We start from the raw sequence: 15037 nt of genomic DNA on the forward strand, positions 1-15037 counted from the left end.
CATTCAGCACATTGGCATGAACATAGTAGGCATTTACTAAATGCTCACTGGTAAGATTCTAGACTTTTTCACTCACAAGCTTCAATTTTCCATCTCCATGTATTTGCACTAATTGCCGTGTTTGTGTGTGTTTGTGTGTGTGTGTGTGTGTGTGTGTGTGTGTGTGTGTAATTCCTCTAGATCTCTTTGTTGGATCTCTAATTTTCTCCAAAGTTCAGAGTGTCACCTTTTACCCGGAGTCTTGATTTCCTGTTCATCCTCTTTATTTTTCTGTATTTATTTATGCTCATATTGGTTCCTCTTATAGATTATAAATTCCATGAGGATAGGGACTGTTTTATGTTTTCATTCTTCCAGAATGTAAGAGTTGACTGTCTACTGGTAAATTTTTACCTAATTAATTTATTAGGTCCAGTAGCTACTTTTCTCAGAGTTAATAATATGAAGAATTCATTTTTTAAAAAAACCAAAAATGTGTGAATAAAGCTTAATTCATCTTATTTCCCCAGGAGACTGAGTTTGGTTTTCCATTATGCATTATATCTGATCATCAACAACAAAGAAAAATCATGGCTTTGATTTTGGAAAAAAAAGGCCCAGAAAGATGAAATAAAAGTTGATATATCTGTCCAAAGAACGGATTTTTAGGAAAATGGAATTTCAAGTGATAGTTAACACAATGACTGTCATCTATAAAACTCAGCAATAAATTTTTAAAAAATAAAGCATCCTTTCACACATCCTTTCAATACTTTACAAGGATAACATAATGTTTTTTTTCATAAAACTTTAATCTGGCAATATAAACTGATAAGTAACTTTCATGATAAAAATAGCAACTATTAAAGAGATGAAGAAAAAATAAGAATTTAAAATAGCAATGATAAAGTTTATAATATTCTAAAATCTAATACTCCAGTGAATAAAAGAGCAAGCAGTATAAACTTCTAGTTATTGAAAAGTTTCTCTGTCACTTTAACTCTCCCTCCATTTCCCTTAAAAATATCAAGAACAGCTCTTAGATTAAAATCATTGTGCTACATTTCAGATAAGTATATTGGATTGGAAGAGAATTTCTAAGAATATGCAGTGATGGAAAAGGTATTTGTGCTGCAGGGGTGGGTTGGACCTGGTGACCCCTAAGGTCTCTTCTAACTTTGAGCATCTGTGATTCTTTGAGAAAGATGAGAACTGAACTTGGAATGTTTTTGCTTGATATTTGTATTACTAAGATGTTAAAACAGCATCAAAAACTCAGTGGTATGAGAGCTTTCACTTTCAAAGTTACACAGCTTTCCACATCAAGGTGCACTTTAGCCTGGCACTACTGTTTTGATTTGAAAGAGGAAAAATCAGATGAAGGTTTAGGTGTGTGCCTGAACCTGTTTAGGGGCATCACAGGAAGGACTCACAAGCACCATTTGGTTCTTTTGTTAAGAAAACTGTGTAACCTAAACACTGGTCACACTGGACAAAAATAACAATGTATTTATCCTATAATTATATGATACTTAACCATATAATTAAAGGAACAACATTTGCCACATACACAAAGTGCATTTAAAGGAAATAAGAGCACTATAAAATGAAGCATTACTGAAATAAATTATATAATTAAAAATCTTTTAAGAGAACAAGGATTGCCCAACTAATTTTTAAAGTAGCAGGGCAGTTTTTCTAGAATGCATAATACTGTAGTTCTGAAGAAACGACCACTCTATCTTTCTGGGAATATAGAATACAAATAAGCTGAAATCTTTCATTTCTCCCCCCCTTTCAAGCTGGTATCCCTACCTGACCTAAGACAATATCAGGTTGCAAGAGTATTCTGAGCACTGATGCCCCAATGCATTTTTGATAATTAATAATTATAGGAAACAGGACCATCAATGGCTATTGCAAGAAAAAGTTTCTTCCCTCAAACCTTTCCAGGTTGTTCTTACTATCCCAGAGGAATGTAAAAGGTGATTTAGAAGATGCTTCTCTCACATGGTAATATCTAAATTATTTAATGCTTTTCCTTTTTTTAAGAATTTGAGAAAAAACACAGTAGTCCAATTAGGATTACTGATTATATCAATTCAGTCTACCTAATTCATTCATTAACTCATTCACCAAACAGTATCTCAGTACTTGTCATGCTGAGAACTAGGGAAGATATTAGAAGTCTATCTATGCCTTGGCTAGTGGCTGATTGGGTGTGTTCACATAAACCAAAATATAAATATAAAAACTTCCTAAAAGAAATACGCAAAATTGTGAATCCCCAGCACTTAACAGTGCCTGGTATATAGCAGGTACTTCAAAAATGTTGACTGATTGATAGATGAGAACTCACAATTATAGGGAGACAAAGATAAATTACAAAGAATTGAGCCAAGTGGGGACAATATATGTATGTATGTATGTATGTATGTATGTATGTATGTATGTTAGCTAATCTGATTGTTAAGTGCTTACAGGAAACTGGAATACTCCAATTTCCTAAATGGGAGAAATGATATATTGGGGATTTGATGGAAAGGCAGAGATAAATAACTGGTACTTTTTTTAAGGGTACCAGAGAATGTGAGGACGAAGTGAACTGTTATATACCTGACCTTCAGTCAGGTGGGCAAAGTATTGTTCACACACACACACATACACACACATACACAATACACACTCTATTATTACATGTCTATAGTTTGGACTACACTATGTAGTCTTGGTCATCTTTGTTGTATGTATAGCCCTTCTATTCTATTCTCTTTGTATATTTTCCCACTTTACTATGATGTGGAATTTTTGTGATGCTTATATATTTAAGAGAGACTATATTCTGTTTTTCAGGGGAAATTATTTAAATTACTTATACTAAGTTTTTGTATAATTTTATGTTGTGTCAATTTGGAAAAGGTTTTATTTGTTGTCCTCTGGTTGACTACTAAAAGTTATATTGGAGTAATTTTAAGAATACAAGATTATGGATTTTGTCAAAGTATTGGAGTAGTCATTCTTGCCTGGGAACAACCTTTAAATGCTTCTTACCTGGCTCCACTAATTTGGATTCCTCTGAAATTTCTTCATCTCTTTTCTTCATTAGATTGTAAGCTCCTAGAATGCAGGGATTATCTTTATTTACATTTATATCTCCACTACTTTACACAGTACATAGTAGGCATTTTACAAAGCGTTTATTGGCTGATTGACTGATTTGAAGGGATAGCCCAAGAAAAGATGCTCTATTGTTGGAGCTTTTCTGAGATTCTCTTTCATGATTGATACCCTGAAATTATAGGATACATTTGGGAAACATTAACATTTTATTTTGTTGCTTTATTCTAAGACTGGAAATAGGGAGTTAATTCTCCTATGAGGTTCCTTTACAAGTCAGATCAGTTTCTTTGAAATAACTTGCATAAGGTTGAATTTTTAAATTATCTGTTGAGTTTCCATGTAACACATGAATAAGGATCCTGACTATTGCATTTCTACTTCTATTTTTATTGTTCAGGAGAGCAGTGAGGTGGAAAGAGTACCAGGCTTAGAGAAAGGATGTTTCTTCCTGAATTCAAATCTGAACTCAGATACTTATGAGCTGTGTGACCCTAGGTAATCATTTAACCCTATTTACCTCCATTCCTCATTTGTAAAACTAGTTGTTGAAGGAAATGGTAAACCTTTCCCATATCATTGCAAAGAAAACCGCCAAATATTGTGGGGAGTCATCCATGTTCTTATTTTTAACTGTGGTGTGAATTTGGACAGTTTATCTGAGATCTTTATGAACAACAGCTCCATGAGATAAAATTTTCCAAATGGTTTAAAGAACTCTAATTTATCCATCAAACTGCTTGATATATTTTGGGGAGGCCAAAATTCACTTCAGGAATATTTGCATGCTTATAACTTCAGGGCTTATCTGCTTGTTTTATAAGTTCTTCCACTTCTAATTAGTGGTGTTTGAATTGTCATTTAAAATGTGTCCTATTCATTAAAGGGATTAATTAACTCTAAAGATATTTTTGGACACTTCAGAATCCCTTAAACATCCTGATGGAATTCAGGAGATATAATTAAGTACCAATAAATTACTCCCCCATCCTACAGGCATACTTCTGCCTTATATGACCTGGTAGATGAGATCAAACTTAAAATAGTTGCTATAAAGCATTCATCCTACTAAGTTCATTTCTAAATGTGGCATTTCTGATATACAAGTCTTTCTTTGGCCACCTTTCATTGCTTACTACATAGGGGTTGATCACTTTGCTCCTCAACAGGCTTGGTTGCCAGTCACTCCCTGCCCACCACCAAAAATTCCTTTGCTTTTGAACAATAAATAACAGACAACAGGAACAGAAACAGATGGTCATGCCCTCGTAGCTTCATGTTGGCTATAAGCGAGATTGGATCTGGGTATCTCCTTGATCCAGAAGCCATAGCAGCTCATCTTTGTCACTAGGAAAGAAAGAAAGGGATATATTTTCATAGACAACTGGTGTCCTTTTGAATGAAGACTAAGTTCTTCACCATGAAATTAGTGGATTAAAAATGTTCATAAAATGTCTATACAATCTCCAAAACATACACGGGTGCAAATATAACAAGATTAAGCCAGTTCCCTCATTATTGTCATTGGATTAATTTGAAGATTACTCAAGGAATGTACCACATGGCTTTCACTCAGACACTCTAAATTAAAAAGACCCTTGGGAAGCACTCTGAAGAACAACTTTAAGACTCTTCCTCCACCTCCCACCCCCATTCACTATTGTGATACTCAAAATACATGATATACAAAAATATAACACCATCCTTCAGATTAATATTTTAAGGACATAAAATATTTAACTAAAGCTAAAGTGTAATGAAAGAGAGTTGATCAGGTTAACTCAAATCAATTGGAGTTTCCCCTAGATTAATGATGAAATTATAAACTGTTGAAGACATATGGGGGTAAGGTGTTAAGTCAATAAAGCAAATATTAAAGAGTATTTACACTTTATTACTTCTTAATGAAGTGTGAAGATTGACTTATTGATTCTTTTTTTTTTTAGGTTTTTGCAAGGCAAATGGGGTTAAGTGGCTTGCCTAAGGCCACACAGCCAGGTAATTATTAAGTGTCTGAGACCAGATTTGAACCCAGGTACTCCTGACTCTAGGGCCAGTGCTTTATCCACTACACCATCTAGCTGCCCTGTTTGATTTATTCTTGAGCCAAACTTGATGGAGTTAATATTCCTGTGGCCTTTTATAAGTTACTCACACTAAAGAGTTTGTCAAAATTATGATTGTGTAAGTTAAAAAAAAAGAACTGGATATAAAAAAAAAAAAGCTTTAATTTTTGAAACAGGATAACTGTCTTGGGAGGAAGAAAGGCAGGGCATGGATTTCCCTCCCATTCACAGTAGCAAAAGTATTTTTAAAAAGAGTAGAGCAAATCATCCAGAATCTAGATTCTAGACCTTTATCTGGCCTTTTTGGTTTTTCAGTTTTAAAAAGATAAGACGTTTTCATTCAACTCCTTTGATTTAAAAATATGCAAGGTTTTTTGGTTGGTGGGGGAGAGGCCATTGATTCAATCTGCCTTTTACCTGAATATTTAAGTTGAACTTTTTCCCTTATATACAATCAGCTTTTCTAAGTCATAAATCTTTATTTTCCTCTCATTTCCTGTTTACTTCTGAAATCTTTATTTTTTTAAAAAATACTGAGTAGTTTATTTTCTTCTTTGTACTACTTGGATTCTATATTGCCTTAATATTGTTATTTTCTTTGTTTAAATAAGGCACACTAGAATTTCAGATACTTTTGTTTTCTGGCTTTCTTTCTGAATTTTTCCTTTGCTATAACCTTTAAATAGGGCTTTAGGGCATTCAAATTTTCCACTATGTATAACAGCGAGATAGATATGCAATTTTCCAATGCCTTTACACATAAAATTTTCCAATGGCTTTCTGAAATTTTCAATATCTCTCTCAAATTGCTTCTGCATCATGGTATTTATCATCTATCCCTAGGGATATACTTTGATAACTTAAACATTTTTTTTACTTTAACAATCATTACAACTGCTGATGAGTACATAGGTTGAAATATCTTTTGGTAAATACTATGTTGAAAATGCCTTCTTTCAATATGATTATAATACTATTTTTTTCTTTTTTGAATTACTTGTTTTAGTTATAATTTATTTAGCTAGTTTGTCATAAAACTCAAAAAAGTGTTTTATTTTTTCAAAATTCCTGTCTAAGTATGTTCATCTCCTTTTAAATATCTTTCATGCTATTTTTGCTATTAGGGATAACTTCTGATTCCCCCCCCACAAATATTTCAGGTTCTTTAACTGCCCTCTTCTTTTAGTGGGTTATTGACTCCATCTTATTTCTTGAAACATAGGCCTAGAGATGCAATTTTCTTTTTTTTATTATTGTCATATTGATCAGCAATATACTGAATGATTAAAACAAAACAAAACTTAAAAACTATTGCCTACAACTGTTCAGATATTTCAAGCTTCATTGCTATTGCTGTTGTTCAGTTATTCAGTCCTGTCTGACTCATTGTGACCCCAGTAGATAACACTGCCCATGGGATCTTCTTGGCAAATATACTAGAGGGGTTTTCCATTTTCTGCTCCAGTGAATTAAGGCAAAAATAAATTAAATGACTTACCCAGGATCATGCAGTTAAATAAATTTTAACTCATTAAACAGATTTAAACTCAGGATTTCCTGACTACAGGTCTAGTGGTCTATCCACTGAGCAACCTGACTGTCAAGTTTCATCATAATATGGTATTATTACATAATGAAGGTTTTGCACATCTTCAGTCCTGAGCATTCCCGATTTGTCCTCCTTAGTGATCATTACCATATACACTTAATCATTCTAGCAAGTATTTTATCATTTCTTCTTGTAGTACCAGAATATAAAGAAATATCATCATTGGTTACACCAAACTTACCAAATTATATTTTTAATCAGAACTAAGATGTAAATATATGCTATGATATATTTTTTATTTTTTTTTAATTTTTGAGAAGCAGGTGTTTCACACTAAGCAGGGAGCTCAATCAGTCAGTTATACTGACAGAATTAATTTTACTAACATTTCTAGAGTCCTGAAAAGTATTTTTAATTTTATTTTTAAATTCCATATTGAGAAGGTAAGAAAAATGATACATATTATACATCTAAATTCATGTAAAATATATTTCCGCATTAGCTGCATCCAAAATCAAAACAAAAATATTCTTCAATCTCTACTCAGTGTTCATCTATTGTCTCTCTGGAAGTGGATAGCATTTTATAACATTTGTTCTTTGGAGTTATATTGGTTCATAGTATTGATCAGAGTAATTACTGGTAGTTTTACAAGACAGCTGTTAGCAATACCACTACTGGGTCTTTACCCCCGAAGAATTTATGAAAAAGGGTAAAAACATCACTTGTACAAAAATATTCATAGCAGCCCTGTTTGTGGTGGCAAAGAACTGGAAATCAAGTAAATGTACTTTAATTGGGGAATGAGTTAACAAAATGTGGCATATGAATGTCATGAAACACTATTGTTGTGTTAGAAACCAGGAGGGATGGGAATTCTGAGACGTCTGGAAGGATTTGAATGAACTGATGCTGAACAAGATGAGCAGAACCAGAAGACATTGTATACCCTAACAGCAACATGGGGTGATGATCAATTTTGATGGACTTGCTCATTCCTTCAGTGCAACCATCAGGGACAATTTTGGTCAATCTGTGATGGAGAATACCATCTGTATCCAGAGAAAGAACTGTGGAGTTTGAACAAAGACCAAAGACTATTACCTTCAATTTAGGAAAAAAAAACCTGTTAACTTATTATGTAATTTAGCCATCTCTTATACTTTATTTTTCTTAAGGATATGATTTCTCTCTCTTTACATTCAACTTAGATCAATATATATCATGGAAACAATGTAAAAACTAACAGACTGCCTTCTGGGAGGGGGCGTTGGGGAGGGAAGCAAGAATAGGGGAAAACTTGTAAAACTCAAAATAAGTAAAATCTTTCTTCAAAAAAAATAAAAAATCAAACAAACAAGATTGTTTTAGCATAGATTATTTTCCTGGTTCTGTTCACTTTATTATTCATCAGTTTACATCTCAGGTTTTAATTTTTTACAGCACAATAAAATTCCATCATATTTCCATATTATAACTTGTTCAGCCATTCATCAACTGATGGACATCCCTTCAGCTTTCAATTCTTTGCTAACACAAAAAGTTGCTATTTTTTGGCAGAGTATGGGCTTCTTAGTCTTCTGTGCATAGTTCCAAATTGTTCTTCAGAATGGTTTAACTAGTATTTCAGGGAAAACTAATTTCAGGGAATGCCAAGATGGCAATGCCCTGGCATGTTCCCAGTCTCACCTGTCACAGCACAGCAGAGCTTGCCCACTCCCAGCACAGAGACAGACAAGCCACCAGGCTCCCACCCCCACTCACTCCATGGACTCGGCATAGCATCAGGTCAACCCTGGGCCCCAGAGAATCGACAAGCAAGTGAAAAGCTGCCCTCACCTTGCAACCCTGGTGCAGCACCCCCCCATTCCCACCTTCCTATGGACCTCCGAAATTGAATAAAAACATGGAGATAGAAAGCAGTGCTCTTTCTACCCCAGGAACAGAGCTCAATTTTAAAAGTAATGAACTATGCTGGAAAAGAGAAGCAAAAAACAAACAACAGCAACAACAAAAAATAACCTGATCATAGAAAGTTAGTTTGGCGACAGGGAAAATCAAACAAAATTCAAAAGAGGCCCAAAATGCCAAAATATCTACATGAAAAGTTTCAAAAAAGTAAGAATTATACTTAGGCCAATTGTAAGGGACTTCTGGAAGAGCTCAAACAAGATTTTAAAAATTCAAGATGAAAAAAATAGGAAAAGAAATGAAAATGATGCGGAACAATGGTGAAAAAGAATAGGTAGAAAAAAAGGAAGCACAAAAATAGAAAAAATGTATAAAAATTTGGTCATGAAAAATCTTAAAAGTAGATTTGGTCAAAAGAAAAATGTTAAGGAAAAAAAGTTCTTAAAAATTAGATTTAGACAAGCGGAAGCTAATGACTCCCTATGACATCAAGAATCAATTAATCCAACAAATTCAAAAGAATGAACAAAATAGAAAAAAATATAGAATATCTCATTAGACACCAACTGTGCATAAGGAAAGAATTTAAGACCAGGATCAAATAAGTAATAGAGAATATTTGGAAATATAAAATAAATAATTTGGTTACATAAATTTTTTTAAAAATTTGCACAAAGAAAAACAAAGCATAAAAAAGAAATCATAGAATTGGATTTTTCAACAAATATATTTTTAAACTCTTCATAATATTTCAAGAACTGAATTGAATTCATAAGAAATACAAGACACCCTCAAATGAAAAATAATCAAAAAAATGAAGGGCAGTTTTCAGAAAAAATCAAAATTATCTAGTCATAAAAAATTCTTCAAATTAATTTAATTAGAGAAATGCAAAATAAAACAACTCTGAGATACCAAATCATCACTTATCAGATTGGTTAAAATGAAAAAAAAAACAGGAAAATGATAAATGTTGTAAGGGATATAGGAAAACTAGAACACTAATGTATTTTAGTAGGATTGTGAAGAGATCCAACCATTCTGGAATTACGCTCAAAGGGCATATATTGAAACTACAATCCTTTCATCCCCCAATTCCACTACTATGTTTGTATTACAAAAAAATTAAAAAAAAAAGAAACAGGCCTATTTGTATAAGAAAATTTAAGGCAGGTCTTTTTTCTTAGTGACCAAGAATTAGAAATTGAGAGAATGTTTATCAACTAGAGAATAGTTGAACAAGCTGTGGCAAATAATTATGATGGAATACTATTGTGATATAAAAACTGACAAGGAAGATGATATTGGAAAGTCTTACATGAACTGAGGAAAAGTAAAATTAACAGAACTAGGAGAATGGTGCCAATAGTCACAGTAATATTGTATAATGAAGAACTATGAATGACATATTCTCAGCAATACAATGATCCAAGAAAATTACAAAAAAATGATAAAACTATCTGCTTGCAGAGAAAGAACTAATGCTGTTTGCTTATAAACTGAAGCTTCTTTCCTTTTTTCTTTCTCATAGCTAAATTCCAGAACTCCCTGGTCACAGAGAAAATATTGCAAACAGCTAGAAAGAAACATTTCAAATACTGTGGAGCTTCAGTGAGGAAACCACAGGATTTATCCTAGTTTCTACATTAAAGGATCTGAGGGAAATACAACGTGATATACCAGAAGGACAAAAAGCTAAGACTACAACAAAACTATCCTAAATCCAGTGAAATTGAGCATAATTCAGAGAAAAAAATATTTATTCAATTAAATAGAAGACTTTCATGTTTTTCCAGTAGAAAGACCATAATTTTCAATGATAAGATGCAAGAGAAGAATAAAGAGGTAAAAAGGAAACAGAAAACATTAGGGATTTAATAAGATTAACAACTATTTGTATCCCTAAACAAGAAGATGATACCTTGTAACTTTTAAGAACTGTACCACTATTAGTGGAGGTAGAAGAAATGTCTCAGGATAATTATTCCCTATCTAAGAAAACCAGTATCCTCAGAAAACCAACAGCTTCCAATATCACTTTTTTATTATTGATATATATATATATATATATATATATATATGTGTATATATACACACACACACACACACACATATATATATATATATATATATATATATATATATAGTTATGACAAATAGTCCTTCCCAGATTTCCCCCAGATAACACCTGTATACATCTGAAGTTAATGAAGGTTTAAAACCAGCAAAGAACATACAAATTATTGTTCGTAATTTAGATTCACGAGTTTTAACCTATTTTTAAATCTTCAAAAAGACTTAAAAAGTAGAGCCTTGGTACATTGTGAGATCAGATGTGGAGTTATCTCTATAAGCAACCTGCTCCTTAAGGTCCACCTCATTACCCTCAAATCTATAGCAGTCCTTGTTTCTGAATAGTCAGAGAAGGCAGATGGAAAAACAGAAACATCATACCTTCACAATATCCCTTTTAAAGGAATATTAGCAAAATTTTCCCCCTCTCTCCTCCTTTCTCATTTGTGATTCAGCTAACTATAATTTAAATACTCTAATAAAGCTATCTGAACAGCAAGATGAAAGTCGATACTATTCTTTCCCTGAAGGTGGTCATATTGAGAGAATAAGACAAAAACACAAACATATATTAAATTATAAATATGTCTATAGGTGGGCACAGTGGATAGTGACGGGCGTAGAGTCAGAAAGGTGCCACTTAAGTTCAAAATCTAGCTTTAGAAACAAGCTGTATGACCCTGATCAAGTCATTTAACCCTATTTTCTTCATTTCCTCATCTATAAAATGAATTGGAGAAAGAAATGGCAAACTGTTTCAATATATTTGCCAAAAAAAGGGATCACAGAGTCAGCCATGACTAAAATGACTTAAGAAACATAGATACTGATGTATGTTTCATTGTAGTGTAGTATAGACGACCTTAGGTTCTCAAAGGCCATACTAATGGATAAAAACTCTATAAGGTCTAACCAAGCTGTAAAGGAAATTTCACTTTTATCTGGATTGATTTGCTGTTTTTTGAATTCTTTTGAATAAACTCAGTCTATAAACTCAATAAAAACTTAAAAAGAAGGTAGGAACTATTACTATAATTCTATCATTCCAATGAAGATGAAAATCTTGAGCTGTTGCAAGTTTGTTTCCTGATCTCTGCTCTTGGTTCTCCTTTATTTTCTAGCAGTATTTTCTCAGATCAATTAGGACTTTGGATAATCACTAATGTTGCTGCTACAATTAAACTCTACAGTTAAAACAGTATCTTAATTTTTCAGGTTTTCAAGATTATCATCAGTAAGTCCAATTTTTCTTATACAGTCTGTTCTTTACAGGGGTCCCCAAAACTTTTTTTTAAATATTGTAATGCTTCAACTATAGACCAGAGTGTATTTCTTGCTTTTTAAATAAATATGCAAAATAGTTTCTTTTTTCAACTTAAGTTGTTCAAATGGCAAGAGGAAATTCTGTTCCATATTAGAAATATTTTTATTATACTATCTTGTATAAAAATGAACAACACTTTCAAGATCAGCTAAGTTCACACGTATTAGAAGGATTCAAGAAGATTGAAATGTAATTGATATTGTAGATTTACTGTTTCATTGATGGGGCTAGGAAGAAATGTAGTCAGAAACTTAATTCAAACTAAAACCCTAGTAAGATGCGGAAGAGAAGGTGAGGTAAAGAGGGTACAACATGAACTTGATGACAGAGATGCAAAAGAAAAATAAAATATATCAGGAAGGCAAAGGGCAGAGGACAAGAGTACGTCCAAAACAAATTCACTCATTTTCCTGAGCTTGTGGCCTTGTGTCTTAACTAGCTTTCCCTATAAACTTTGTGTTACACCTACTGATAGCTCCTTTCTGCTCCTAATGCTTTTCTGCAATGATTAGAGCTGCATTTGAGAAAAGATGAAGAAAAGAAGGGATTCATGTACTAGGGACAAGCTGTTCAAGATATTTTCGATCTTCCAACTCTGATTATTTAGAGATTGGTCTCACAAGAAGGATTTATAAATTTTTACAACTATTATTTCTAACAAAGGACTCATTTCTAAAATATATAGAAAACTGAGTCAAATTTATAAAAAAAATTGACAAATGGTCAGAGGAAATGCAAAGGCAATTTTCACATGAGGAAATCAAAGCTATCCACAGTCATATAAAAATTGCTCTAAATCATTACTGATTAGAGGAAAAACAAATTGAAGCATCTCTGAAGTACCACCTCATACCTCTCAGATTGGCCAATATGATCAGAAAGGGCAATGATCAATGTTGGAAGGGATGTGGGAAATTTGGGACACTAATGCATTGTTGGTGGAGCTGTGAACTGATGCAATCTTTCTGAAGAAGAATTTAGAAATATGCCCAAATGACAATAAAACTGTGTATATCCACTGATCCAGCAATAGCACTACTGCGCCTATACCCTGAAGAGATCATGAAAAAGTATAAAGATATCACTTGTACAAAAATTTTCCTAGCAGCTCTGTTTGTGTTTACAAAGAATTGGAAATTGAGGGGATGTCCATCAGTTGAGGAATGATTGAACTAATTATGGTATATGTATATATGTTATGGAACACTATTGTTCTATTAGAAATCCGGAGGGATGGGATTTCAGCGAAACCCGGAAAGACTTGTATGAACTGATACTGAGCCAAACCAGAGGAATTTTGTACACTGTAACAGCAACTCAGGGGTGCTGATCAACCTTGATGAACTTGCTCATTCCATCAGTGCAATAATCAGGGACGATTTTAGGGTAACTCTGACAGAGAATACTATTTGTATACAGAGAGAAAAAACTGTGGAGTTTATACAAAGTCCAAAGACTATTACCTTCGATTTAAAAAAAAAAAATGTTTTCTTATACACTACATAATTTTGCTCTAATATGTTACTTTATTCTCAAGGATATGATTTTTCTCTCAACACATTCAATTTTGATCAATGTATAGCATGATGTAATGTAAGCATTACCAGACTGCCTTCTGTGGGTGAAGCAGAAGGGAGAGAAGGGAGGGTGGGGGAAAAATATGCAATATTCAAAACCTTACCAAAAATGGTAGATAAAACCTACTTTTTATATAATTGGAAAAAAATCAATCTTTCTATAATTGAAAAAAAGACTTATGAGTTTTCTCTTTTCAAGGGAATTTTTTCTGTTCCAATTCAAAACTAACTTCCCAGATGCTAGACCAATGCATCATTTCAAATGCTTGTCATGAAAATATTTTATTCAAATCCCACAAAGCTACAGATTAAATATTCTACAGAAATTAGATAATTAATAAAACAATGATCTAATCTATGCTAGACACTGAATTAGACATTACAGTTAAAAAAGACAAAAGTAAAAAAAAAAGTCACTTGCATTCTGTCTATATGGAGGGTGAAAAAAGCAAGAATACTAAGAGAAAATGATATTAACATTTCCCAATAACATTTGATATAGTTCTGAATGTCATACATTAGGAGAGACAATTAGAGAGACAGCATTCAGAGACAGACTACTATGTTAGTGAAGGATTGTGAAATGAGATCATCAGCATTATTTGAAGAAACTGGGAATAATTAAATTGGAGAAGATTGGGAAGAGGAAGAAGGGTTTGAGATAACTCTATTTATATGAAAGTTTATCATATGTCAAAAGTATTAGATTTTGTTTGTCCCTAGATTATTAGAAGCAATGGATGAAAGTTACAAAGAAGATTGGTTTATTATGCATATTGTAAAGGAAAAATACTAAAAATAGCTATATAAAATGGAATATACTGCTTTAGATACAATACTCACTTTCACTGAATATCTTGGGATCACAGATGTAGAGATAGAGGGGACTCTACTAAATACTTCTACTCCATCTTTTAACAACTGGAAAATTGAGGTTCAAGGAGGTCAACTTGAATATCCCATATTATGCAAAGAATAAGAAGCAGAGGCAGGATTTAAACACATGTTCTTTCACTTTTGAGTAAAAGTTTCTTCTACCCCACCACTCTTGGTCTTTCAAATATAAGGCTGACTGGACAATTGAGAATGTTGAAGGCAATATTTTCATAAAGCTACTGGTTTGAATAGAAGGCTACTTAAGTCTTTTCCAACTCTAATATTTTGTTTTAATAAACAGAACATTGGGAAACTAAGAATTGCATAATTATGTTGAACAAAATCAGGGCTGACCAAAATGCAGCCCACTTGTGGGTTTACTAAAATGAAGCCAAGCTACTTCAGAGCTCTCACTAAAATGGCAAAGCAAAATATATTGTCTATTTTTCAATAAAAAATTTTATAAAGGAAGTTTGGTCAGTTCTGAACTAAGTTATCCCTGAACCAAAATTGAGGAAATAGATTTTCTTTCCCTCCATAACAAAATGATTTAATTATGGTTGTA

At 32.8% G+C, this 15037-nt stretch overlaps 1 long non-coding RNA gene across 1 annotated transcript in view; it reads right to left on the reverse strand.

Moving 5' to 3' along the window:
* The window catches only part of LOC141501180 (uncharacterized), a 64334-nt gene extending 57621 nt beyond the window's left edge, over positions 1–6713 (reverse strand). Inside the window, exons 1-3 of the long non-coding RNA XR_012472166.1 lie at positions 6661–6713; positions 4233–4443; positions 3031–3096 (exon numbers count right to left, since the gene is read on the reverse strand). This is a non-coding gene — a long non-coding RNA (uncharacterized LOC141501180). The remainder of the gene's footprint in view (positions 1–3030; positions 3097–4232; positions 4444–6660) is intronic.
* Between the last annotated feature and the right edge of the window lie 8324 nt (positions 6714–15037).

The sequence above is a fragment of the Macrotis lagotis genome, chromosome X (genome assembly GCF_037893015.1).
Source record: "Macrotis lagotis isolate mMagLag1 chromosome X, bilby.v1.9.chrom.fasta, whole genome shotgun sequence".
NCBI lineage: Eukaryota > Metazoa > Chordata > Mammalia > Peramelemorphia > Peramelidae > Macrotis > Macrotis lagotis.